This window comes from Octopus bimaculoides, chromosome 20, assembly GCF_046866305.1.
Source record: "Octopus bimaculoides isolate indiv1 chromosome 20, ASM4686630v1, whole genome shotgun sequence".
NCBI lineage: Eukaryota > Metazoa > Mollusca > Cephalopoda > Octopoda > Octopodidae > Octopus > Octopus bimaculoides.
This window is the reverse complement of record NC_142947.1, coordinates 27,645,791-27,671,335: the sequence shown is the minus strand read 5'-3', so window position 1 is coordinate 27,671,335 and position 25,545 is coordinate 27,645,791. Positions and strand designations below refer to the sequence as shown.

At 40.2% G+C, this 25,545-nt stretch overlaps 1 protein-coding gene across 3 annotated transcripts in view; it reads right to left on the bottom strand.

Annotated features, from left to right (window-relative positions):
- The window catches only part of LOC128250307 (uncharacterized), a 16,928-nt gene extending 11,149 nt beyond the window's left edge, over positions 1 to 5,779 (bottom strand). Inside the window, exon 1 of one of the 3 annotated variants that reach the window (XM_052975074.2) lies at positions 5,678 to 5,779. The gene's annotated coding sequence lies outside the window, so the exon portion shown is untranslated. Of the gene's footprint in view, positions 1 to 4,641; positions 5,243 to 5,428; positions 5,577 to 5,677 lie in introns of those variants that run through there. The other 2 variants (XM_089338265.1, XM_052975075.2) reach the window with 2 other exon arrangements.
- Positions 5,780 to 25,545: the final 19,766 nt, after the last annotated feature.

Here is a 25,545-nt window from a genome sequence, read left to right as displayed (position 1 = left end):
TGCAATAGCCACTCCCATTAATATATGGGCCTGGATGTTCTATTATTTTCCACCTGATATTACATGGGGTCACTTGATCTTTGAGGTGCCATACATGGTTGGCTAGGGACGCAACAAAACATCTTTCTGAGACTCTGAAGGATGACTGGTGGTTGCAGAGGCAACGTTTGAAAGATGTACTGGCTGATCTGATATATTTACAAACTTAGGATGTGGCTATATTCGGGCACTCCTGGTATATCTCTGGTAGTCTCTGGGCCTGGGGATTCTGCTGGTAACACCATTGCTGACGTTAATATGGTGCAATGATCTGACAGTGTTATCGTTTCTGGTCATGTGGTTGCAATGTAGCTGCTGGCATTAGTGTTGGGGCGGCTGGTGGTAACATACATCTGCGTGGTAGAAAGTTTAATTTTGTAGAGTCTGACGAGCTGTCCACAAGGTTGTGGCTTTCATGGATACAAAACCTTTGGTAACTCTATGACCAGAATTTAACTTTTTGTTTTAATATATATATGTTTAGCTGTTCCAGCAAAGTATATGATTTTAGTGGCAGATAAGGGTAAACTGACACCTGTGCTGATCATTTGTATCTTTGAAGAACTCCAACATATAAAGCACAATATTTGTAATATACCTAAGTTTACATCTACCACAAGGGAAACTTCTATGTGGTCGTCCGTCCTGCTAGAAACAGCAGCGAATTCTCCCTGAAATTACTTTACACTATATCAAAAAAGGATACTAGGATGTGATCTTAAGTTCTTTGTAGATAGGAAAAAATGACGAAATGATCAGGTTGGAATTCTTTTAAAAATCAGTTGCTCGCTCAGGCCTGCCATGGGGATTAAACTGCAACTTCTATGTGTCCGCTATAAAACAACCCTACTGTCTAAAAAATCCTAAGACAAAAAATAAAAAGAAAAAAGACACAATGGGTAATGTAGTCCAGAGAAAAAGACAAAATGGTCGCGACATGATTGTCCTGGAACAGGTTTGTTCATCCAGAACTGACCTGGGCATTCAAAAAAAAACTAGAAAAAATAATAAAATGCATCGTACAAATAACACCTTAAAGAGGAACATAACCGAATTTCTTTTAAAACGGTAGATCTTCTAACACAAATAATAATTAACTCCTATGATAGGATGGGGTAAAAGAGTATAATATTCGGTTAAATTGCACAAAATGAATCTGAAGTTTATAACCTGAAGCATTTAGCTCATAGTTCGGGTCAAAGGATTATTCATCATCATCATCATCATCGTTTAACGTCCGCTTTCCATGCTAGCATGGGTTGGACGATTTGACTGAGGACTGGTGAAACCGGATGGCAACACCAGGCTCCAGTCTGATTTGGCAGAGTTTCTACAGCTGGATGCCCTTCCTAACGCCAACCACTCAGAGAGTGTAGTGGGTGCTTTTACGTGTCACCCGCACGAAAACGGCCACGCTCGAAATGGTGTCTTTTATGTGCCACCCGCACAAGCCAGTCCAGGGGCACTGGCAACGATCTCGCTCGAAAATCCTACAGGAGCCAGTCAGGCGGTACTGGCAACGGCCACGCTCAAAATGGTGCATCTCATGTGCCACCCGCACAAGAACCAGTCCAGGGGCACTGGCAACGATCTTACTTGGCTTGCCGGGTCTTCTCACGCACAGCCCATTTCCAAAGGTCTCGGTCCGTAGTCATCGCCTCGGTGAGGCCCAATGTACGAAGGTCTTGCCTCACCACCTCAGCCCAGGTCTTCCTGGGCCTACCTCTTCCACGGGTTCCCTCAACTGTTAGGGTGTGGCACTTTTTCACGCAGCTATCCTCCTCCATTCTCACCACATGTCCATACCAGCGCAATCGTCTCTCTTGCACGCCACAACTGATGCTTCTAATGTTCAGCTTTTCTCTCAAGATACTTACACTCTGACGGGTATTCACATTGACATTACACATCCAACGGAGCATACTGGCTTCATTCCTTGCGAGCTTACGTATGTCCTCAGCAGTTACAGCCCATGTTTCACTGCCATGTAGCATGGTTGTTCGTACGCATGCGTCATACAGTCTGCCTTTTACTCTGAGTGAGAGTCCCTTTGTCGCCAGCAGGGGTAAGAGCTCTCTAAACTTTGCCCAGGCTATTCTTATTCTAGCAGCTACACTTTCAGCGCACCCACCCCCACTACTATCTTGGTCGCCCAGATAGCGGAAGCTATCAACTACCTCTAGTTTTTCACCCTGGAATGAGATAGAAGTTGTTTCCTGTTTGTTTGCAGTCTTTATTGCACCTGAACATCTGCCACAAACAAAAACTAACTTGCTAGTTAACCTGCCTTTGATGTTGCTGCACCTCTTATGTGTCCATAGCTTGCACCGGGTACATCTTATAGAGTTACTACCTACTCCTTTTCTACATACTGAGCAGGGCCATCTACCTGAAGGGGTTTGTGTTTTATCTACCTTCCTACTTATTAGGATTTTGGTTTTAGCTAGGTTGACTCTAAGGCCCTTCAATTCTAGACCTTGCTTCCACACCTGAAACTTCTCCTCTAGTTCTGATAGTGACTCCGCAATTAGGGCAAGGTCATCAGCATAGAGGAGCTCCCAGGGGCAACCTGTCTTGAACTCCTCTGTGATTGCCTGGAGGACTATGGTAAATAATAGGGGGCTGAGGACGGAACCTTGGTGGACCCCTACCTCTACCCGGAATTCATTGCTGTACTCATTTCCAACCCTCACCTTACTGGCAGCATCTCTGTACATGGCTCGCACAGCTCTCACTAGCCATTCTTCTATCCCAAGTTTCCTCATTGACCACCAGATAAGGGATCGGGGGACCCTGTCAAAGGCTTTCTCCATGTCAACGAAAGCCAGGTACAGAGGTTTATCCTTAGCTAGGTATTTCTCTTGCAACTGTCTCACTAGAAATAAGGCATCAGTAGTGCTTTTACCTGGCACGAACCCAAACTGCATCTCATCTAAATTGATTCGCTCCCTAATTAGTTGGGCTATGACCCTCTCTGTAACTTTCATAACCTGATCTAACAGCTTGATGCCTCTGTAATTATTTGTATCTAAAGCGTCCCCTTTACCTTTGTAGCAGTTGACTATGATGCTGCTACACCAGTCATAGGGTATGATTATTGTTTATATAAAAGAAAGGTGTTTATTTCTATTGGAAGCCTATTATGATTAGAGGTGTGCAAAGAAAAATGTATTCTGTGGATACAGTGCATGACTTGGCTAAAGCGGGTTTTGGTGTCCAACAGACAAACGTTCAATATCATCATAAGAAGGTATATAAATTATAATACGATAGACATGAGTATATTGTTAATCGAAGGAGAAAACACACGAGAAAAACGTATGTGTGGATTATAAACATGTACGTGCTCACTGCAAGTGCTTAATACGAAATATGAAGGAAATATCAAAGGATGGAAAAAATTTTGAATACATCATACAAAGCAGAAGTATGTGGTCATGAATGTATAACCAAAATAGATGCACTGTTCGAGATAGCCTTCCAAGTTGAAACTTTAAACACAACTGTCAAATATAATGCTGTATCAACTAAAAATGTTGAAAGAATTAACAAAGGTGAGCTAATTATAATCACCCTTAATTTTTTACGTGTTGCTTACAAATATTAAAAACTGAAGGAATATCATTCAACAGTTAGGTTTGATCGAGTATAACAATAAAGAACCAATGGTCAAAGATCATCCTTTAAAAAAAATTAGAGACAATAAAATAAGAAAACCAAACGCAGAAACACAAAACAGTTTGAATTCGGTTGAATATTAAATTGACGAGCCACATCTAAAATTTTATACAGGAACATATAAATAGAATCTACAGTTCATAACTGAACTAATACAGTGCGCTAATAATAAGAATATAATTACTGGCCATAACTGCACCTGTGTTGTAGCCATGCTGGAGCGAAAATAACCGTACGTTGTTTTGTGTGTGTGTTACAATAATTTTTATCTAAGCTCACACATCAGCTGAACATACATGTTTAGGAGTTAATAAGTAAAATCTTTTTCAGAATAATAAAGGTAATATGGTTCAATTATTAAGTAACAAAAATACAAAAGCTTTCTTTTTTAATATTCTAAGAAAAAATTATAATCAACCTAATTAGCAGAAAAAAAGAACGTTTAGACTCAAATCAGAAGTTACTTTCTTGAACAAAGAGAAAGTTTTGGAATTATTATTTGCCACTGAGGAAAGAATTTGAAGAATTATTGACCAAGGTAGTGAAATAGAATATTTTAATACTTCACTACACGCGATGAAAACACCAAGTATGAAAACAAATAGCTTAGAAAGGTTAGATGAGTGAACAGCATCTTTTTCTTATTACACTCAAAACGCTTTTCTTGAAATATATGTAATAACTGTTTAAAATACTTGAAAAAATTAAAAGCACTTTACACATACATGTGCATATGTTATTATCATTAATGAGATTCAGGAAGTAAATTTGAAAGAATTATAGAGGAATCTAGTCCCCCCCCCCCCAGCAACAAATAACGCTGCAATTTCTTATGACAAACAAAACTGGTAATTTTAAACAAATGATAGCAAAACAAGCAAAAATGGCAAAATGAAAAGAGAAATTCGATGGAGATATGGCAACCTGGCTATTTAGAGCAGTGGTTCCACTATGTTAGTTGTCATGCCACCCTGAGTTGACATTCAGTAAAGATTTCATAGTTGCAGTTTCCTTAAAAGACATTGGCACCAATCAGACTCTTAATATCCGTTCTCTCTTCCACTCTGTATCTTCACTTCCCAGTGTAACCACAAAGAAACACCACTAGTTCTACTGTTGGATTGTTCTAAGCTACAAGGCCGATTAATGGTTTTTATGTGTCATTTTTCTCAGCTGTCGAGGTTACACTGATGAGCTGCCAGTTGTCTAGTAGTTACTGTTGTTTTTCGTTACCTATTACAAATTAGAAATGATCAACCTCAGTCTACTTTGCACAAGGACAGATCTTGGTTGGAACAATTAGATTATTTCCCTAATAGTAGCAAATCAACAGGATCATATAACCCATAAACACAGATTGATCGAGTAGCAGTAAAAAGAGAAATATACAGATATAGAGTGAGAGAGCGAATAGAAAAAAGAGAGAGAGAGAATGAATGGGGGAGAAAATTGCGGAACAGAAAAATAATCAGACGGTATAATAGTAGTAGACGTCAAATTTGAGGAGCTTCACATACGCGCGTACGCGCATGTATAATACCCAGATGAAATAAAATAACCTATAAGCACAGAGATCAAATAAAAGAGAAAGAATGATTGAGTGAATGGGGGGGGGGGAGAAAGTGAGAGAAACGACAGTCAGTATACATTAGTAGTAGCAATAGTAATAATAAAATGAAAACGAACTTCCTTGAGAAAAATAAAATTATACCTGGTTTAATAACTTTTTTCATCAAAACAAATATTATCAATCACTCACACGCAAACATATATATATTTATATATATATCAAAATTTGCAATTAATTTGATTGATTTGAAGCAGTCGCCACTCATGACAACACCGACCCCACCTTCACTACCGGTTTTGTTTTTTAAGAACCAAACACAAGATCTTTCTTATCCTAATTTCCTTCCGTATTTTTTTTTTTTTTATTTCTTGACAATACATAAGAGCTTACCAAAATATGTCCTATATCCGCTTGAAAGAGACTGCAAAACGTCAACTGTTGAACGCTTCTCGAAAAGGGGCCGTTGCGTTAGGCCGACAACACTACTGCTGCACTTGCGCCTGCGCAGCATTTCATAAGTTGTGTAAAAAATTTGGAATACTCTTGGGGAAAACGAATCTCGTGCAATTACGAAAAAAGGCTGTGCGTTGGAGTTGATCAAATGTGTCTTTCAGTTATTTCTTTTTGCTTCATTTTATTATATGGTCTTTTTAGCCATCGCTATGGTTTCTTAACTCAAATACTAAACAGGGTCAGTTGTCTCTTTCGTCCCCTCGATGTGAATTAAATATGTTACTTAAGCTGTGTTTATCGTTAGCACACCGGACAAAATGTTGAACGGTATTACGTTCTGAGTTCAAATGCCGCCGTGGTCGACTTTGCTTTTCCTCCTTTCAGGGTCGATAAAAGAAATACCAGTTCAATACTGGGGTCGATTCACCTCCTCCCTCGAAACTGATGGCCTTGTGCCAAAATTTGAAAATATTATTATTATTGAGTGAGAGAGCAGCGCATGCCATCAAAGTGACACTGGGGTACAAATATACGAAGCCCAATATACCCATCATGACTACCCGTCTGACAAGGGTACATCAAGCACATGCATCAAAACCATATGTGTACGACATGGTGATATCATATCACGATAAACAGCGCATGACCTTGCAGGTGGAGCCCAATTAGAATTTTCTTCGGGTCAAGTAGCCCATCCCACTCAAAAGGTCCCTAAATAAGGGTTGTTTAAGGATGGTGAACGAAACACCCATGTTTCCAGAGGTGAATTATTCAAAGCCCAAAGAATTCCTCTTAACACATGGCTATGATGTTATTCCACTACTTCTGCTCTTGATCAGAGTTGTACACATCATCAGTCACTAAGGAACATGGTTATGGTCAAACAACTGACAAGCAAATCTTTGGTATTGAGCAGAATATTTGCTGTAGCCCATCTTTTATATGAAGACAAAACATGTACATTATAACATCCACTCAGTTAAAATGAGAGCCAGTGTTTGGTACTGCATAAGGATATTTATTATTATTAAAAATTATTGTACAGGTTATCCTTAACCGCATCAATATATAGCATATATCAATAAACAGCTTATATCCTGAATCCCAATGTGGATTTCTGACTGAGAAAAACACAGATGACATGCAAGTTCAATGAAAAAGCATGTGAACAAAATACTGACTTGTATATGGTCTTTGTCAACTTGACCAAGGCCTTTGATACAGTGAATTGTGAGGCACTCTGTAAAAGTTTGTCAAAAGTTGATCTTCCTGATAAAATGATAAGAGTAGTAGTATCCCTGCATAAAGGAATGATGTCAACAGTGATATCTAGCAGTCAATGTTCATAGTCATTTCTGTTGCCACTGAAACCAAACAGGACTGTGTTTTAGCTCCTGTACTTTTTACCATATCCTTTTTAATTATGCTCCAACATGCTTTCAACAATTTCCATGAATATGTAAAATTCCAGTTTCAGACAGAAGGAGGCCTACTAAACCTGAAAGGGCAAAGTTTCAGATCAAAGGAAAAGACCAAGGAAGAGATTCTGCATGATTTCTCATACATTTGGAATTCAGGAAACAGTCAACAGGTTTGCTGTGGCAGCTCATGCATTTGAACTGATTATCAGTATCAAGAAAACTGAAGTTTTATTCCAACCAAAGCCTGAGGCAGAACATACTCAAGATTCAAATGTGATGATTGACTACAAGCCACTAAAATGGGTCAGGTCATTTAAATATTTGGGAAGTATAGTAAACTTTAAGAGAACTCTTGATGATGAAATCAATGTTAGAATATCTAAGGCTACAAATGCTTTTAGAAAACTTCTCCATTGTTTGTGCGATGAACACAGTGTCAGTCCGAAAACTAAAATAAGTGTATACAAATTTTGTATTTTGAGTACACTTTTGTACGAGGTAGAAGCAGGGATTCCCTACTACAGACATACAAAAAAATTGAAACCTTTCACCTGTGCTTCTGTGCAATGTCTGCAACATAAAATGGCAAGATAAGATATCAACTGTCAAAATCTTAGAAAAATGTGGCATCTCCAGTATCCAAAGCATGCTGCTGAGAATTCAGTGCAGATGGGTAGGACATGTTAGAATGAAAGATGATTACATTTCAAAAATTCTTTTGTGTGGCCAACAAGTAGAGGGATATCACGGTAAAGGAAGACCTGTTCTTAGGTATAAAGTTGAAGTAATCGCTAAAATCTCTACAGCTTTTGAGAAAGTCATTGCCTAAATTGATCTGCATGGTGTAAAATGTGCCAAGATGCATCAAAACAATTTGAGTTGAAGAAACATAACAAGAAAAGAATTATATCCTGCAATCAACAGACATATTTGCCCAATCTCAGGCAAAATGAGAATCATCAATGTCCCTATTGTGTGTTAATAGCAAAATCGATGCCTGGACTCAAATTACATCTACACATCCATTGCAAATAGATGCAGCTTCTTTTGTTCTTTTATCTTTAAAATTTGTTTTCTCTTTTTTCTTTTCTTTAAATCATCTCCCTCAAACATTCATATGTCAAAATCGATGGGAGTGACCGTTATTATTATTATTCAATGGTCTTATTTTTGTCATGTGCTTTCACTGCACTACTGAGCACAGCTCTGTGTACCTTGGGTATGTACAGTGGTTTATTGTGGTGCTCTTATTTTCACTGTATTGAAAGTGCTTCACATAGGATGTGCATAGTGCCTTATCATTATTACTGTTGTGGTTAGAAGGTAGTGAACTTGCAGAATCGTTAGCACACCAGGCAAAGTGCTTAGTGGCATTTTGTCCGTCTTCAGGTTCTGAGTTCAAATTCAACCAAGGTTGATTTTGCCTTTGATCCTGTTGTAATCAATTAGTCCCCTCCCCAAAAATTTCAGGCTTTGTGAAAGGATTATTATTATTATTATTGTTTTACTTTTGAGAATGCTTGGTCTTGTTTGTTCTGGTAGATTCTGTGAGAGCAGATAGCAGCCTGCTGTCAGAGGTCTTACAAGGTCTCTTTCTGCACATTATAAGCTTTGATACTTGGTTGTTAATTATTGTGGGAGACATTAAACATCCAAGTACCAATCTCAAAATCCTAGCTGTCCCCAGCAGAGCAGTTTTTGGGGCTTGCTCTGGTCTCGTGTCAATTCCGATTTCTCTGACATATTCCTCGAACTTGGTTGTTAGTGTCCTGAGTGCCCCTACGACTACTGGAATGGCAGAAATTCTCCTCATAGTTCACATTCTTGCAATTTCATCTTTTAGTAGTCTGTATTTTTCCGTCTTTTCTAGTTCTTTGTCACTTATGCAGGTATTGCAATATCTGTAATCTTGGTTTCCTTTTTTCCTTTATCTCACAACAATATCTGGTCTCTGAGCATTGATTACGGAGTCACATTGGATTGTAAAATCTTACAGTATCTTATATTCCTTGTTCTCAGTGACTCCTTCTGGTTCATATTTGTATCAGTTCTGTGCTCTGTTCAGGCTGTACTTTTCACATAACTTCCAGTGGACAAACTTAGCCACATTATCGTGCCTCATTTTGTAGTGCTTTTGGGCCAGCTTGCTACACTCACTCAGAATATGTGAGATTGTTTCATTTCTGCTGTTACACATCCTACAAAAGGGTGATTCGTTATTCTTATTTATTTGGAACTTGGTGTAATTAGTTCTCAGGGCTTTTTCTTGAGCGCTGCATATCAATGCCTCAGTGCATGCTTTCAGATCATCTTTTCTTAGCTATCTCCAAATGTTGATCTTGTCTTTTCCTTTGATTTCTCTGAGGTATTGCCCATGCAGTGATTTAATTTTCCAATTGTTACCCTGCATGTGTAGGTCGGATTTTCACCAAATTTGGCAAAAAAATACTCACTAGGTGAGTGGCTCGAAATGATGAAAATTTGGTTTGATTATCTTCAAACATACGTAAATACATACATAGATAGGCGACTGGGTGTGTGAGTGAATGTGTGTGTGCAGTGATGGATTTGAGGATTTTGTTTATTTATGAGTTGATTTCTTAATTTCACTAGAGTATAGATACCTATAATGATAATACTTAAAAAAAAAAAAAAAATTTTTAATCAGACTTACAAATGTCCTGATAAGCAAGTTAAGTCAAACACAAAGCTTAATTCAGTTCAATTAAAAAGCTTGGATAAGCAACGCAATGTAAGCCACACTATAATTTGTGAAAAAATTTATCCGTGTGCAGGGTATGTATCCCTCCTCCGATGCCTTTTTTTTTTCATTTACTCTTTCTTCTTCATCTTGTTTCTTAAATGTTTGTGGGTGCATCAAATTTTCGGTAGGTATTGTGTTGTTAATTCTAACAGCAGCAAGCAAGGATTCACTCTGTTGTTTGATGCACCATCCTAGACTTTTCTTCTTGTTGACAAAACAGCTCTTGCATCCTATGAGGCCTTTTTCTCCCCTGTTCCTAGGCACATGCATTCTGTCAGTATTGCTTTTGGGGTGTAGTTCCTTGTTAATTGTCACCACAATTCCTAGTTTTTCCGTCCGTTTCTTCAAGCTCATTCTTTGTCCACCTAACAATACCTGTGCCATATTGCATTAACGAAACAGCCCATGTGTTCATTGCCCTGATCTTGAGCTTACTTTTCATAATTAATTTGGTTCCTCTGAAATATTCTCACCTAAAGCTCTCCTTCATTTCATTTTCTTTGATTTTGTAGTATGCCAAAATCCCCAGATATTTATATCCATTAGTCTCAATATCCTTGATTTTCTCACCATCAGACAACACTACTTTGCCACTTTGTATTATAAGCATACAACACATTTTAATCCCAATTTCCATTCCAATATCCTTACTGAATATCTGCACTGTTGAAACTAGGCCATTTGTTTCATGTTTGATCTTTCCAAAGATCTTTAAGTCATAATAGATGATTTAATTTTCCTCCACTTTTCAAGGTGTACCCCGATGTCACTTTCCGTAGTATCTGTGTGAGTAATATCATATAAATCACAAACAGTAATGGTGATAGGCTATCTCCTTGAAATATGCCTCTCTATGTTAACCCTCACCAAAAATTTTCCACATGAATTTAACTCTGTATTCCAGTTTTTCATTGATTTAACAAAATTTGATGTTATCAGACACCTGTACCAGCTCAAGACTTCTTGGCTCAAAAGTTGCTTAGAGCATCAGCAGCACTACTTAGTTCACAACTATGGTCACAAGTTCATATGGCTGGCATTTTTTATGAACTTCAGGTTGAACTGATAGTTGTTCTAGTACCTCTTCTTTAGGTTACCCTGGACACAACTGCTCTGCTCTAGTGCACTGTATAATAGTTGTCGTAGACCCCAAGAGTTGTCCATACAGAACATGTGAGCTTGTCTATCTGAGCTAAACTTTGAGAATCCTCTCCAGTACATCTGGAGTTCGCTCTGTCTAGGACAGTGAGGTTGGTAAGACAGCTTTGCTAGTGAATTTGCATGATCGATCATAGAAAACTGTTGTGAAATACGTAACACAAGTCACTTTATGTGTTGGTGATATAACATCCATGTCTCACAGCCATACAAAATTGCAGAGAGCACAACAGCATTATTTTCAGTTAGGTAGAGAAGGTTCTTGTACTGCAGTACTTTAATGCAGATACTTCCAAGTACCTGGCTAGCTTTCTTGATCCTCAATGTAACTTCTTTGTTGAGTTCTTCATTGTTTGAGATGATATTCCCCAGATATCTGAAGCTGCTGATGTCTTGCAGCTGTCCGCTATTGTGGAGTACTGCTGGCCGCAAGAGGATTCCATTCTTCTCTGGCCCAACAACTTTGATGCGACCAAGAATCTGTCTATAATTGTATCCTTGGTGTGCCATGAGTGTAGAGTCATCATTCGATAGTTCTTCTATAATAAGTTTTTTGAGAGTTTTCGTGGGTACTTCAAGGCAACAAAGATCAAACAAAGCCTATCCTGGTGGTAGTTGAAGAAACCCATGTAGTTGGGAGAGGAAGAGATTGGTAAAAAAAAATGCAGCTCAGCTTTACACTGCTGCCTTTGGTCAGCAGAGTCAAGTACCACTTCTCTGGGTGGATCCTTGCTAATTAAAGATAATGAGGCCAGCAATCCGGGGAAAGAGAGAGCATTTTGATCTGCTCCTAAACCACCCCTTCACTGTTGACAAATCAGCTCTTGACCAAATTCCCAGAAACCAGAACTTGGGCACTTCATTGACACTCCATACTTTAGCTGAAAGCCAGTAAAGTGATCAAGCAGATGAGCTGTGGCAAGATATCTTGCAGGAATAGCATTCCTAAATATTTGTACTAGCTTTAGATTAGGTGTTGTAGGAGGCATTCTACGATTTTCTAGTCAGTACTTGTGAAGAGAAAGAAATATCATCCAACTATAGTAGCCTTCTATAAAAACAAAGGCTTTTGATCAGACTGGCAACTAATATGACATCTCTTTGTTTCCCATTATGAGTAAGATCCAGGATCACATCATTATCCATAGGCTCGTCTCAAATTCTCTTTAATTCTCTGATCAGAATGCAGATTCATACTAAATATGACTTTCATTGTGAGGCAAATACAGAGAAATGCCTAAAGTAGAATTTGAACCTGTTCTTTTGTCTTCATTGATTTGAGGAAAGTTTTGACACAGTCAACTGATAAGTTTTATGAATCATCCTCAAAAAGACTGGGTTGCCCATCCAACTTAGCAACCTTATTCACTTCTACCATAATGATATAACTGGAGAAATGCTCTCAGCTGACAAACATAGAAATACATACATGCTGTGCGTGAGAAGACCCGGCAAGCCAAGTGAGACCTAAATCCAAGGCCTCTGCCAGGACTGTAGCCAGCTCACTTATGCGTACCTTTCCTACATTGGACACTAAACTCCGCTTGCGAAGACTTGTTGAGGCAAGTGAAATCGAAATCGGGATAGCACCTGTGCCCAGCGTCACCTTTCTGGCACTTGTGCCCGTGACATGTCATCTCCTTCATTGGACATGAAACTCAGCTTGCGAAGATTTATTGGGGCAAACGAAATTGGGATAGCACCTGTACCCAGCGTCACCTTTCTGGCACTTGTGCCTGTGACATGTGTAAGGATTTTTGAGCGAGATCGTTGCCAGTGCCCCTGGACTGGCTCTTGTGCGGGTGGCACATAAAATGCACCATTTTGAGCGTGGCCATTGCCAGTACCGCCTGACTGGTCTTCGTAGGATTTTCGAGCGAGATTGTTGCCAGTGCCCCTGGACTGGCTCCTGTGCGGGTGGTACATAAAATACACCATTTTGAGCATGGCCATTGCCAGTACCGCCTGACTGGCCTTCGTGCGAGTGACACGTAAAAGCACCCACTACACTCTCTGAGTGGTTGGCGTGAGGAAGGGCATCCAGCTGTAGAAACTCTGCCAAATCAGACTGGAGCCTGGTGTTGCCATCTGGTTTCACCAGTCGTCAGTCAAATCGTCCAATCCATGCTAGCATGGAAAGCGGACATTAAACGATGATGATGATACTGCAGCAGAAGCATGTTCACAGTTTGGCTCTTTACCTTCAAGTTCCACAGAACCTCATAATTAAAGTTTTTTTTAACCATTTTCCATTTACCAGGCCCTGCATGCAAGACATTGTTTTACTTTCAAACATTACCTCTTACCACTACTGCTGACCTTTTCACGCCTGTACAGCATTGTCTACTTACTAGAAATAGCAGTCATCTGCTCGTCAATATTTCTCAGCTAAATACGCAACCATTTTTCATGCTTTCTTTTGCATTTCTTCATTTTGATTTTTCAGCATTTCTTCATTTTGATCCACTCCCATGCCAAGTTCACTTTTTTTTATCTACTGTTTGCGCTCTACTTTTCAGTTTGATCATTTTTGTTTACAACTGCTGTTGTGAATTTTTGCCTCTACATGAAAAGTCATTTTCCTGCTTCGTATGGTTGGAGAATGGGGATACTTGGATTTTCTTTCAATTGCATGGCACCTTTTTATCCTGCATTTTTTTATCATTCTTCTTCAGCTTTGTTTGTCAGAGATTACAAGGAGTTAAAATCTTTAAGTTGGATTCAGCAGTTTGCTACTGCCACTTTTAGGGTCTTCATTTGTCATCTTCAAACAGAATCACCTCCATTTGCACCAATTCAAAGTTGCCATCTTGGATTTCAACATTTTCTTCACCATCAGTGTCAGCAGATACTTTTCTTCACCTGCAATGATTTTTTATTTCAACCTGCTTACCTGTGAGAGCTTCACATCTCATTTTTGCTGCCATTCTACATCCTTTTTTGCAGAAGCTATGGCAACCAGCAAACTTCAACATCCTTCTTTGTCACAGTGTTTATTGCTTACCACTGTTTTCACTACTGCAAGTCCAGCTTACTCACGATCATTCCTTTGTACCAGCTCATCACTTACAGCATTTAGTGGACTATCTACAGATCATGAACTTTTTGCATCTTTACATCATTGGACTCATTTTCTTTTGACCTTTTGGTACTTCTTCGGAATTCCCCCCACACTATAACTTTTGAACCAGTAATTTTTTTTTTTCAGATTCATGTTTTTGATATCGGAGATTACAATTTAGCAAAAAAAAAAAAAAACTTTAACTTTTGAAATGCTGGTAGCCAATCTGCCTTCAACAGATGAATCTGAAAAAATAAAAAACAAAAGATTACTGGTTCAAAAGTTATAAAGTGGGATTTTTACAAACTTTTGGCTATTTTTCATAGTAGTTGATGTATTGTACATGTTTATTTCACAGTTTTGCTCATACTTTTTTCTCTTTTTTTATTGCATTTCCTTTTTGTACATTTTTGTTCTTACCATTTGTTGTACATTTTTCCTTCTTGCTAGAGTTTTTTTTTTTCATATCTTTCCCTTGCAGTCATTCTTCTGGTCCGAGGGTAGTTGTAACAGATGCATGTTTACAGTTTGGCTCTTTACCTTTAAGTATCGACATTTTGGTTCAACGCCATTGCTTTCTGCAAGTGGTCACATGACCTGGTCACACATTGACAAACCCAATCATGCCAATTAGATGCTTTAAGTTACCCAATCAGACCATCTGACAGATCAGCCATTTGCAGAAAATTTATGCCTCTTTCCTGGAGCCTACTGTCAGCTGTTTAAGGAAACCTTTCCTGCTATTTCTTTTGTGAGGTGGGTTTTGCATGAGTAAGTTTGGATCTTTGGCAGAGAGCAAGTTTTATTCTGCAAGCAGCCTCAGCTATCCTTTGATGTGTATGTTTGTTCCTGTCTTTCAGCACAAGTGATGTCTCATATTTTGTGTGGAATGATGTCAGCAGCTGGGGAGCTGACCAGAAGACGAAGGGCGCGTAGGTGACGTGCATGCAGGCAGGGGATGATTGGGCCTTTCGATCAGGGTAGGAGAGTGCTGGATGTGTGAGCGCTTCAACAAGGTGAGGGACGGCAGCTGCTATTTTTAGCGTTCGGGTCGGGCCACGTGGAAGGGTGCGTTACCACCGGAGAGGTCTGCGTCAATGAAGAAAAGGTAGGTGTCTTACTTCTAATCTGCATACACCACAAGCTATTTTGGCATTCCACATAAGATGTCACCACAATGGCAGCTAAAATTAGGATTGCCAGCGACATTATCAGGCCCTTTAATAGTGAGGGCGATGTAGTGGCCTGGATGCATAAAATCAGGCTTGTGGTGAGATTGCAAGGCATTAGCGATGTGGTGAGCCTTATGGCACAATGTTTGGAAGGGAGCGCATTGACTCTATATCTCAAGATGGACGAGGAGGAAAGACTGAGCGAGGCTTACACCGAGTGTGAATATACAGCTTTTGTTAAGCTAGGAATGATTAGAGGGACGGGAGAGCAGGTGGATGAATACGTGGCGGAGGTGCGTAGGCTTGCCACGCTGGCTGGGTTTACGGGAGAAGGCCTGGACAGAGCGGCGTGACTGGCTTTCATAAGTGGGTTCCCTAACGATGTAGGGATTCGACTGCAGCAATTGTCCGGGGGCAAAAAGATGGTGCTGAGCGAACTTGTGACTCAAGCCCCTGTTTTGATGCAAAACACTGGATGGAAAGCGATAGCAATGGTGGTAACGGAGGCATGTAAAGACAGACGACGGCTGGAGAAAGACGCGAAGGAGCCTACCATGCAAAAACAGCGGCCATTCTCAGGCCGGTGTTTTAAATGTCAGGGGTCGCACATGGCGAGGGTGTGTACGCAACCGGGGCCCCGTCTGCTATCGATGCAGGCAGATAGGCACATCGCCCATGATTGCGACCAGGGAAAAGACCATGAGGAAGTTGCTGCCTCTCAAACTTTCCCCACAAATGAGTAGAGGCGCTTTTGGAGACGCTGCCCGTAGTTGAGGTTGAGGCTGAGGGGAAGATGTTCCAGACCCTTGTGGATACGAATTGCACAACCACCCTCGTGACTTCAAGGGTGACGAAGAAATGGAATGGAGCAAGTAGTGTCCGGGCAGCGAAATCTGATGTAAGGGCAGCAGCAATGTAGAGATAGTGGTGCAAGGCACAACGCTAAGACTGCAGGTAATTGTGGTCGAACACTTGATAGACGGGGTTGATGTGGTGATGGGGATTGACACCATCAACCGCCTTGGTGGTGTCAGTATTGCAGGAGATGAGGTCACGTTCAGAAGCATGGGGGCATCATGCACTGTGAGTCAGGATCGCCAGAGAGAGCAGAGCTCCGCGAGGGACTGCACCACTTACACTATTGAGGATAAGGATTTTCAGGCGGTGTTCGATGGTTAGCGGTAGACAATAGAGTGGCAATGGAAAAACGAGCCCCCGATGCTGAAGAACAGGGTGAGCTGCTACCAGCATACCCTGAAAAGTCATGCCAGGGTCGAGTTCGAAGACAAGGTAGAGAGATGGATCGAAGAAGGAGTCCTTGTCCCATGGAAGGAGGAAGTGGTGAGGGGAGTACTACCTCTGATGGTGGTGGTGCAGCTGACGAAAGGAAAAGTCAGACCGGTGCTGGACTTTAGAGAGCTGAACGAACATATATCATGTCACATGGGAGGCAAGGCGACGGATATTTGTGGCGAGACAGTCGACCAAGGCAGCGACGATTGTCAACTTGAAGTCGGCGTACTTGCAGCTCCATGTGAGTGACAAACTGTGGCAATATCAGCTGGTGCGGTACAAGGGCTGGATGTACTGTTTAACTAGGCTGGGTTTCGGACTGAACTCCGCTCCGAAGATCATGGCAACGGTGCTTAAATCCATCCTAGGGAAAGAGGACAAAATAAGAAAGGCCACCAGTTCCTACATAGACGACATTTTGGTGGACTAGACTGTAGAACCAGCCAACAAAGCAGTGAGACATCTGGAGAAGTTCGGGCTGATTGCGAAGCCACCGGAGTCGATGGTGGAGGGAGCTGCACGGGGGCTGAAACTATGAAGAGATAGATTGGGTGAGTTGGTGTTCCGGAGAGGAAATAAAGTCCCAGAGCTGAGTTCCAGCGTCAGCAGGAGAGAGCTGTTCTCAGTGTGTGGGAAGTTGGTTGGTCACTACCTGATCGTTGGATGGCTGTGCACAGCATGCAGTTACACCGAAAGACAAGTGGAGGGGGAGAGTTGGGGTGACAAGGTGGCAGTGGGGACAGTGGTGATGATGCGGTAAATCCTAGAGAGGATGAGAGCAGAAGACCCAGTCTGGGGGAACTGGTATGTGTCCAAGAAGGAATGCGGGACAGTTTGGTGTGATGTTAGCAGTATAGCGATAGGGGTTGTATTGGAGATCAAAGACGCTGAGGTGGAGGATGCAGCCTGGCTTCAGAAAGCAGACAACTTTAACCGCATCAATGTCACCAAATTAGATGCGGTGCTGAAGGGGGTGAACTTGGCACTGAAATGGGGGCTACGCTCAATTGAAATCGGACGGATTTGGCCATTGTGCTTGGCTGGGTAGGATCAGTGATCACTGGTGAGAGGAGAGTTCGTACGAAAGGTGCCGCGGAGATGTTGATGAAGCGCCATCTAGGAGAATTGATTGCCGAGTTCGGATGGAAGCTGATCGTGGTTTTCGTGCCTTCGGAGAAAAACAGGGCAGACGCATTGAGCAGGGTAAAAAGGGCGTGGTTGGAGGAGCCGGAGGAAGCAAAGAAAGGGATAGCTGCGGCATGTCGGTTGGATGACTCCAAACTGAAGAGACTACATGCTATGCATCACTTGAGTGTGGACAGGACCCTGTATCTCACGAAGATGATTGATACTGACGTCACAAGGAGAAGCATCCGGAAAGTGGTCGGGAGCTGCGACAGGTGTCAGTCCATTGACCCTGCTCCATGTGGGCATGAGCAAGGAAACCTTTCGGTGGAGCACAACTGGAAGAGTCTAGCTGTGGATGTGATGCAGTACCGTCAGGGAATGTATCTCTTCATGGTCGACTGCGGGCCAGGCCGGAGAGCCATTTGGAGGGAGTTGAGGACGAGCATTGCTGACAAGATTGCAGAGATTTTGAACGGGATATTTTTAGAGAGGGGTCCTGTGGAAGAACTGCTAATGGACAATGGGGCGGCGTTTCATTCAGAAGCGTTGAGGGATATGTTCAACTGGTGGAAAGTGCATCTCTTGTTCAGAGCAATGTATAGGCCGAGCGGTAATGGAATCATAGAGAGGCACCATCGAACAGTCAAGGCCATAGCGGAAAGAGGGGACATTTCGCCACTGGAAGCAGTTTTCTGGTATAACCTGTCTCCCCGATCAGGACAAGCTGAAGAATCTGTGCCACACAGGGCAGTATTTAAATACGAATGGAGGCACCCCAGTAAAATACCGGAGTGCCACGAGGAAGAGAAGGAACCCGCCTGCTTGAAAATAGGGGAGGAAGTCTGGGTTGAGCCACCAAAGGCGTGCTGTACGTGTCAATGGAGCAGAGGAATGATGACGGCAGTCAACTCCAGAAACATCTCTGTGGATGGAATGCCATGACACGTTTTGGACCTTCGCAGGATTGTCGCTTCGTTGGATGACGATTGTTGAGAGGAGGAGAATGAGGTGCCTAGCTTGAGAAGATCTCGACGCACAAGGTGCCCTCCTGGCTGGATGGTGAACTTTGACGTAGAGCAGGGGGGATGTGATCTTTAAGATCAGGGTGGTGTGTGGGATGACGTCAGCAGCTGGGGAGCTGACTGGGAGAGGAAGGGTGTGTAGGTGATGTGCGCGCAGGCAGGGGGCAATTGGATCTTTCGATGAGGGTAGCTGAGAGCGCTGGACGTGTGAGCGCTTTGACAAGGTGAGGGACAGCAGCTGCTATTTTTAGCGTTCGGGTCGGGCCACGTGGAAGGGTGCGTTACCACCGGAGAGGTCTGCATTGACAAAGAAAAGGAAGATGTCTTCTAATCTCCCGCATACACCACATTTTGTTCTCCTGTTTTACATCGCATACATATCATTATGTACCAACTGCATATTGAATCATTGTGTATATATTCTGACCTTTCCTTCAAATGTATCTCAACAGCTTTGCTGTGTTAATGCTTTTTAATGGGTTGAATAAATCATCACAATCCTGGTTTCCTCATTCTTCCTTTATCTATACACACAGTCATACTCAAACCAGCATTATCTATCTACACAACCTTCACTCATTAAAATACACACATATGTGTGTATGTGTGCAGACATGTATATATGAAATATATTTTGTCAGGTTATGGATTCACTCTCAGACCTATTTATTCACTGTTAGACTTATTTTAAGCTCTTTTTCTAAGTGGCCAGACATAGCTTCTCTGAGCTTATCATTCCCTGGATATAGATATATATAGAGAGAGTGGGAAGATGGACAGAAAGAGATTGAAGAAAGAGAATAACAGACCACAGTACAGGACTAGTACTTTCATAATTGACTGTGAAAGGATGAAAGGCAAAGTTGACCTTGATAATATTTTAAGTGTGAGTGCAGAGAGCCAGATCAATTTAAAGCATGGTAGCTAACTCTCAAATGATTCTGCATAGTTCCTTATTGCAGAAACTGTTCTAAGTTAATGAAAGTGGTTATGTAACTCCTGTTCTTTTGTTATTAGCAAAGGCTGAGGTATTGCTTTCAGTTGCGTTTGCTTTATTTGTTCGTCCGTGGACAAGATATCTCAAGAACCACTGGGTGGATTCGGATAAAACTTTCAGGGATGTTTGGCCTAGTGACTGGCACAAACTGATTAGATTTTGGGATCGACCCAGTACTGGACAATGATTCTGGATTATTTTTCCAGTTTTTTAAAATTAATTTTTGAGAGCAGTCAGGTTCATTTTTAATATTCGCGTTGTTGAGAGCAGTCGAGTTTACTTAAGATATTCTCATTTTAAAAATCATCTTTGGCTAATCGTTGAGAGGACGTTGGTGTTGCCTTGGCAGAGGTTTGCGCTCTCTGAGTACTCTTGTTCACTTATTAATATTACTCCCAATACTGACCTGCTGTTTCATACAAGAGTCTGAAGCAAAGAACATCAGGCAATTCACATTCCCTTTTCTTCTGTCTGGACCTTAGTAACAACTGGTTATTAATACAGCTATGATACACACACTCTCTCACACACACACACACATCTCTGTTAAAAACCCAGACACGGGCTTTTTCAACTACCACCAGGATGGGCCTCTGTTTGATCTTCATTGCCTTGAAGTACACATGAAGACTCACAAAAAGCTTATTATAGAAGAAGACTGAAATCCTCGTGCAGCCTGCGTCCATCTGTACTCCATGCAGCTGTGAAACATCAGAAGCTTCAGATATCTGGAGAATAATATCTCAAGCGATGAAGAACTCAACAAAGATACTACGTTAAGGATTAAGAATGCTAGCCAGGTACTTGGAAGTATCTTCTCTATAAAAGGCAGATTTTCTGTGTGTGTGTGTATGTTTAAAATTCATACATTTACACAATTCCAAATTTCTTGGATTAAAGAATTGGAATTAATATTCTAAATACAATTAGTTAGGTCACTGCGCCATTTTTTCACTCAAAATAACTCTTAATAACGAATAAAATCCATAAAACTAAACAAATAAACATTTTCCCCCTAATAAAAGCTAATTTCCTCTTTCTACTACCTTTACAAATCCCTTCAACTCCTACTTTCTCTTATGAACCTTTACGAACAATCCAACAACAAATACAAAAAGAAAGGAAGGAGAAACACTGACAGTAAAAGAAAACTATTTCAGTATCAAAACTGAAACAATCACATTTCGATACTGTAATGACAAATACTTTCACTTTATTGGTTTCATTTTCATACTACATACATATATACATACATACCTCATTCTAATTGGCGGGAATTGTAAGTTATTTCTAACTTGTCCTTCACCATGATAACAACAATAAAAAAAATAGCCACATCTTTTTCAAATACGATTGACAAACATTTATTCCCTACAAACTGTGAGTTTTTTGAAAAATCTTTTCGTAAATCTTGAGATTAACACCTGCACAATTACCTACCTAACCCTAACCCTGGCCCTAAAACCCTAACTCTAACACTGTAGTGAAAATCGTGCGGATTTTAATCTGAAAATTTAACAATCTTTTTTAAAACGCTTTTACTTACTAACATTTTTTTATTTAGTGTGTGTGTGTGTGTTGTCTATATATATATACACTTAAGACTTAGTTGTGGGTTGGGAGTTTGATCGACATTATTATTATTATTATTTTAAATTTTTCCCACAAGGGTGGCTTCGGGCAGGTGGAGAATAGTCGATTATATCAACCCCTGTGTTTAACTGGTACTTATTTTTTAGACCCCGAAAGGATGAAAGGCAAAGTCGACTTCGGTAGAATTTGAACTCAGAACGTAGAGATGGGCACAAACCTCCTGTCGCTACACTGATTCTGCAGAACAGGGTTGAGTGTGAAAACCAACTTTAAAGTGTAAATATAGATGTTTTTGAATACACACTCATACATACATAGGTATAAATACACACATACATACAAATAAACACATACATACAAATATCTGTCAGTCTCTTCCAAATACGATCAACAGTCAAATATTTATTCCCTACAAACTGAATTTCTTTAATATCTTTCTTAAAACGCATTTACTTACTACCATATATATATAGACACAGAATACACATTAATACACACATACATACAAATACCTATCATTTTTTTTTATTTAGTCTGTGTGTGTGTGTGTTGCCCATCTTAATATATAATGCTGAAGTTCTGTATCTGTGTGAAGCCTTTTTATAAGTTTATAGAAATCCACATTTTCCACTTTTTTGTCCTAACCCTAACCCTAACGCTGTAGTGAAAATCGTGCTGGTGTTAATTTGAAAATTTAACAATCTTTTTTAAAGCACTTTTACTTACTAACATTTTTTTATTTAGTGTGTGTGTGTGTGTTGCCTATATATATATACACTTAAGACTTAGTTGTGGGTTGGGAGTTTGATTGGCAGAGGTCATTATTATTATTATTATTTAAAATTTTTCCCACAAGGGCGGCTTGGGGCAGGTGGAGAATAGTCGATTATATCGACTCCTGTGTCCAACTGGTACTTATTCTGCAGAACAGGGCTGAGTATGAAAACCAACTTTAAAGTGTAAATACAGATGTTTTTGAATACACACTCATACATACATACATACAAATACACACATACATACAAATACCTGTCAGTCTCTTCCAAATACGATCAACAGTCAAACATTTATTCCCTACAAACTGAATATTTTGAATCATCTTTCTTAAAATGCATTTACTTACTACCATATATATAGAGAGAGAGACATACAATACACATTAATACACACATATATACAAATACCTGTCATTTTTTTATTTAGTGCGTGTGTGTTGCCCATCTTAATATATAATGCTGAAGTTCTGTATCTGTGTGAAGCCTTTTTAAAAGTTTATAGAAATCCACATTTTCCACTTTTTCATACAAATTTTTACATCAATGGAATTTTCTCGATGTGAACTTTCCAGTGCAGTAATTACATTTTTAAAATTCTGTTTACTTTGTGTGATTTAAGGGAGATTTGGCTGTTGTTTCTAGCAACTTTTATATTTCTTCCCTTCTACCTGTACCAGCGTTCTTATACATCTATCACGCGCTCAACATATAATATACAGAGTAAGAGTAAAAGAGGGAGAGAGAGAGAGAAAAAGTGATACATTCAAAGTCATAGATTAACTTGCTTTAAGACTATTCTTTCCTTCTACCTTTTCACTCTTACTTCGTTCTTCTTCCTCTCTCCCATTTAATAGCTTTCTTCTATCCCTCTACCTCTAACATCTTTTTCATAACATAGAAACGTAAAAACACACACAACCACACATATGTGATCTGTGACAACAACATACACATAAACACATATACACATCAACATTATAGATATAAGATTTAGTTTCTGTGTGTTTCTTATATAAACATGTGCACGCATTGCTATTTTATAACTGTCTTCCGTTCTCCCTTCCTCTCTTTCTCTTCCTTCATTGCTCCTGTTCTCTATTCCTTTCTCCCCCTCTCTTTCTTTTCCTCTCTCCCTCTTCTCTCTCGCTCTCTCAAACGCCTACACACGCATGTACACACAAGCATTCACTACAAGATAACTCATGTTCGTCAATGTTTTGTAAATATACAAACTACGGAGCTTATGGACAACACATTGCAAATTAGTGAACTTCATTACAAATGTGGGTAATTTTTCAGATTAACACCCGCACAATTTTCACTAGGGTGTTAGGGTTACGGTTTTTGGGTCAGGGTTAGGGTTTTAGGGTTAGGGTTACGATGTGGGTTAGTGTTACGGTTACAGTTTTAGGGTTAGGGTTACGTAATCGTGTGGGTGTTAATCTGAAAAATTACCGAAATGTGAAAAGTATCGACCCTACCATCTGTTATGACTTTTGTTGTTCTCTTTAATAAGTACATAGATTATGCCTCCAAACAAGACAGCTTGCTGGGGAAAGAAAGCAACCGGACTGCAGCAATTCACCACATTCCAGAAGCTACTTTGAACATAATGCAAAATGGTGCATCAACATCTACTGCCCAATCTGATAGAATTCTGGCAGAACTGTGTAGCAACAGATCGCCAGCAATTGCTTCATCAGAAATTGCCGTCCTACCTCCTGCAAAAAGGAATTACCCTGCTATGTATAATCAAGGCAGTGCAAAAAGTTGTTTTGCACAAGCATTTGTATAGCCAATTAGACGGATGAAATTTACATACACTTAATAATGTTACGCAAAACAGCCTTCACACTTTCCCTATTAATTTTGTCGTCTTTTGAATTATGAACATATTTACATCATAAGGGTTTTTTCATTGTAAGGCTTTCTTTTTTAGTTGATTTTCACCTAGCAAGACTTATCGTAGATGGCGTAATAAGTCACACCCGGACAACGTTGGGTTATACTGTTAGTCTGCATTAAAGTACAAGAACAATCGCTTCTCCACCCAACTGAAAATAATGCTGTTGTACTCTCTGCAATTTACTTATTACTCTTTTACATGTTTCAGTCATTTGACCGCAGCCATGCTGGAGCACCGCCTTTAGTCGAAGAAATTGACCCAGGACTTATTCTTTGTAAGCCTAGTACTTAGTCTATTGGTCTTTTTTGCCAAACTACTAAGTTTTGGGGACATAAACACACCAACATCAGTTGTCAAGCGATGGTGGCGGGGGACAAACACAAAGACTCACACACATAAATATATATATATATATATATATATACATACATGATGGACTTGTTTCAGTTTCTGTCTGCCAAATCCACTCACAAGGCTTTAGTCAGCCCGAGGGTCTAGTAGAAGACACTTGCCCAAGGTGCCACACAGTGAGACTGAACCCAGAACCATGTGGTTAAGATGCAAGCTTCTTACCACACAATCATGCTTGAGGCCATCCTGAGGTACTGAGCCTCTATGTGGTTGGGAAGCAAGCTTCTTACCATACAGCCATGCCTGAGGCCATTCTGAGGCACCAACCTGAAGAAGTTTTGTTGAATGAATTGACCCCAGTACTTCTTGTTTTTATTAAAGTCAGTTTTGCCAAATCGCTAAGTTACGGGGGACATAAACACACTAATCCCAGTTGTCAAACATTGCTGGAGGACAAACACAAACACACACATGTGTGTGTATGTATATGACAGGCTTCTTTCAGTTTCCATCTACCAAATCCACTCAAGGCTTTGGTCGGCCTGAGGCTATAGTTGAAGGCACTAGCCCAATGTGCAACACTGTGGGACTTGGACCCAGAACCATACGGTTGGGATGTTTTTATGTTAAATTACAATAAAAAATTTTACATTAAACTGAAGGATTACTCAATACTTTTTGTAGAGTACAGTGGAGTTTAGGAGGACAAGAAACCTCAGCTCTTAAGATAAATGAAGTTGTTAGATGGTAATGCATTGGAAAAATTTATGTTGAAACATCTTTTTCTCTCATGTTTGCCCTTTAATATGAACGCAATTTTAGCACCAGTGAGAGAACAAAGTTCTACAAATCAGCTAGCCAAATTGACTGAGGGGATTATGGATATTTCTTTTAAAAATTCTTCCAGCATAAAAATTCATTCTACCAGTTTTGCATCTTCTATTTCCGGCTCTTACTGATTAACTAGAATGGCTACAGTTGCCTCGTTATTCTACTCATTTCAGTTCTCATTTCCACAGACCCCAAGAAGCTGTTCACTTAGCCCTTGTGAGAAAGCTACAGCATTTTGTTGGTACCACAATAAGTTTTACACATAAGTGTATGCAGCCATGTTCATGTTTTGTTTTGTTTTGTTTTGGCTTTTTTTTTTAGCCAAACAGCAA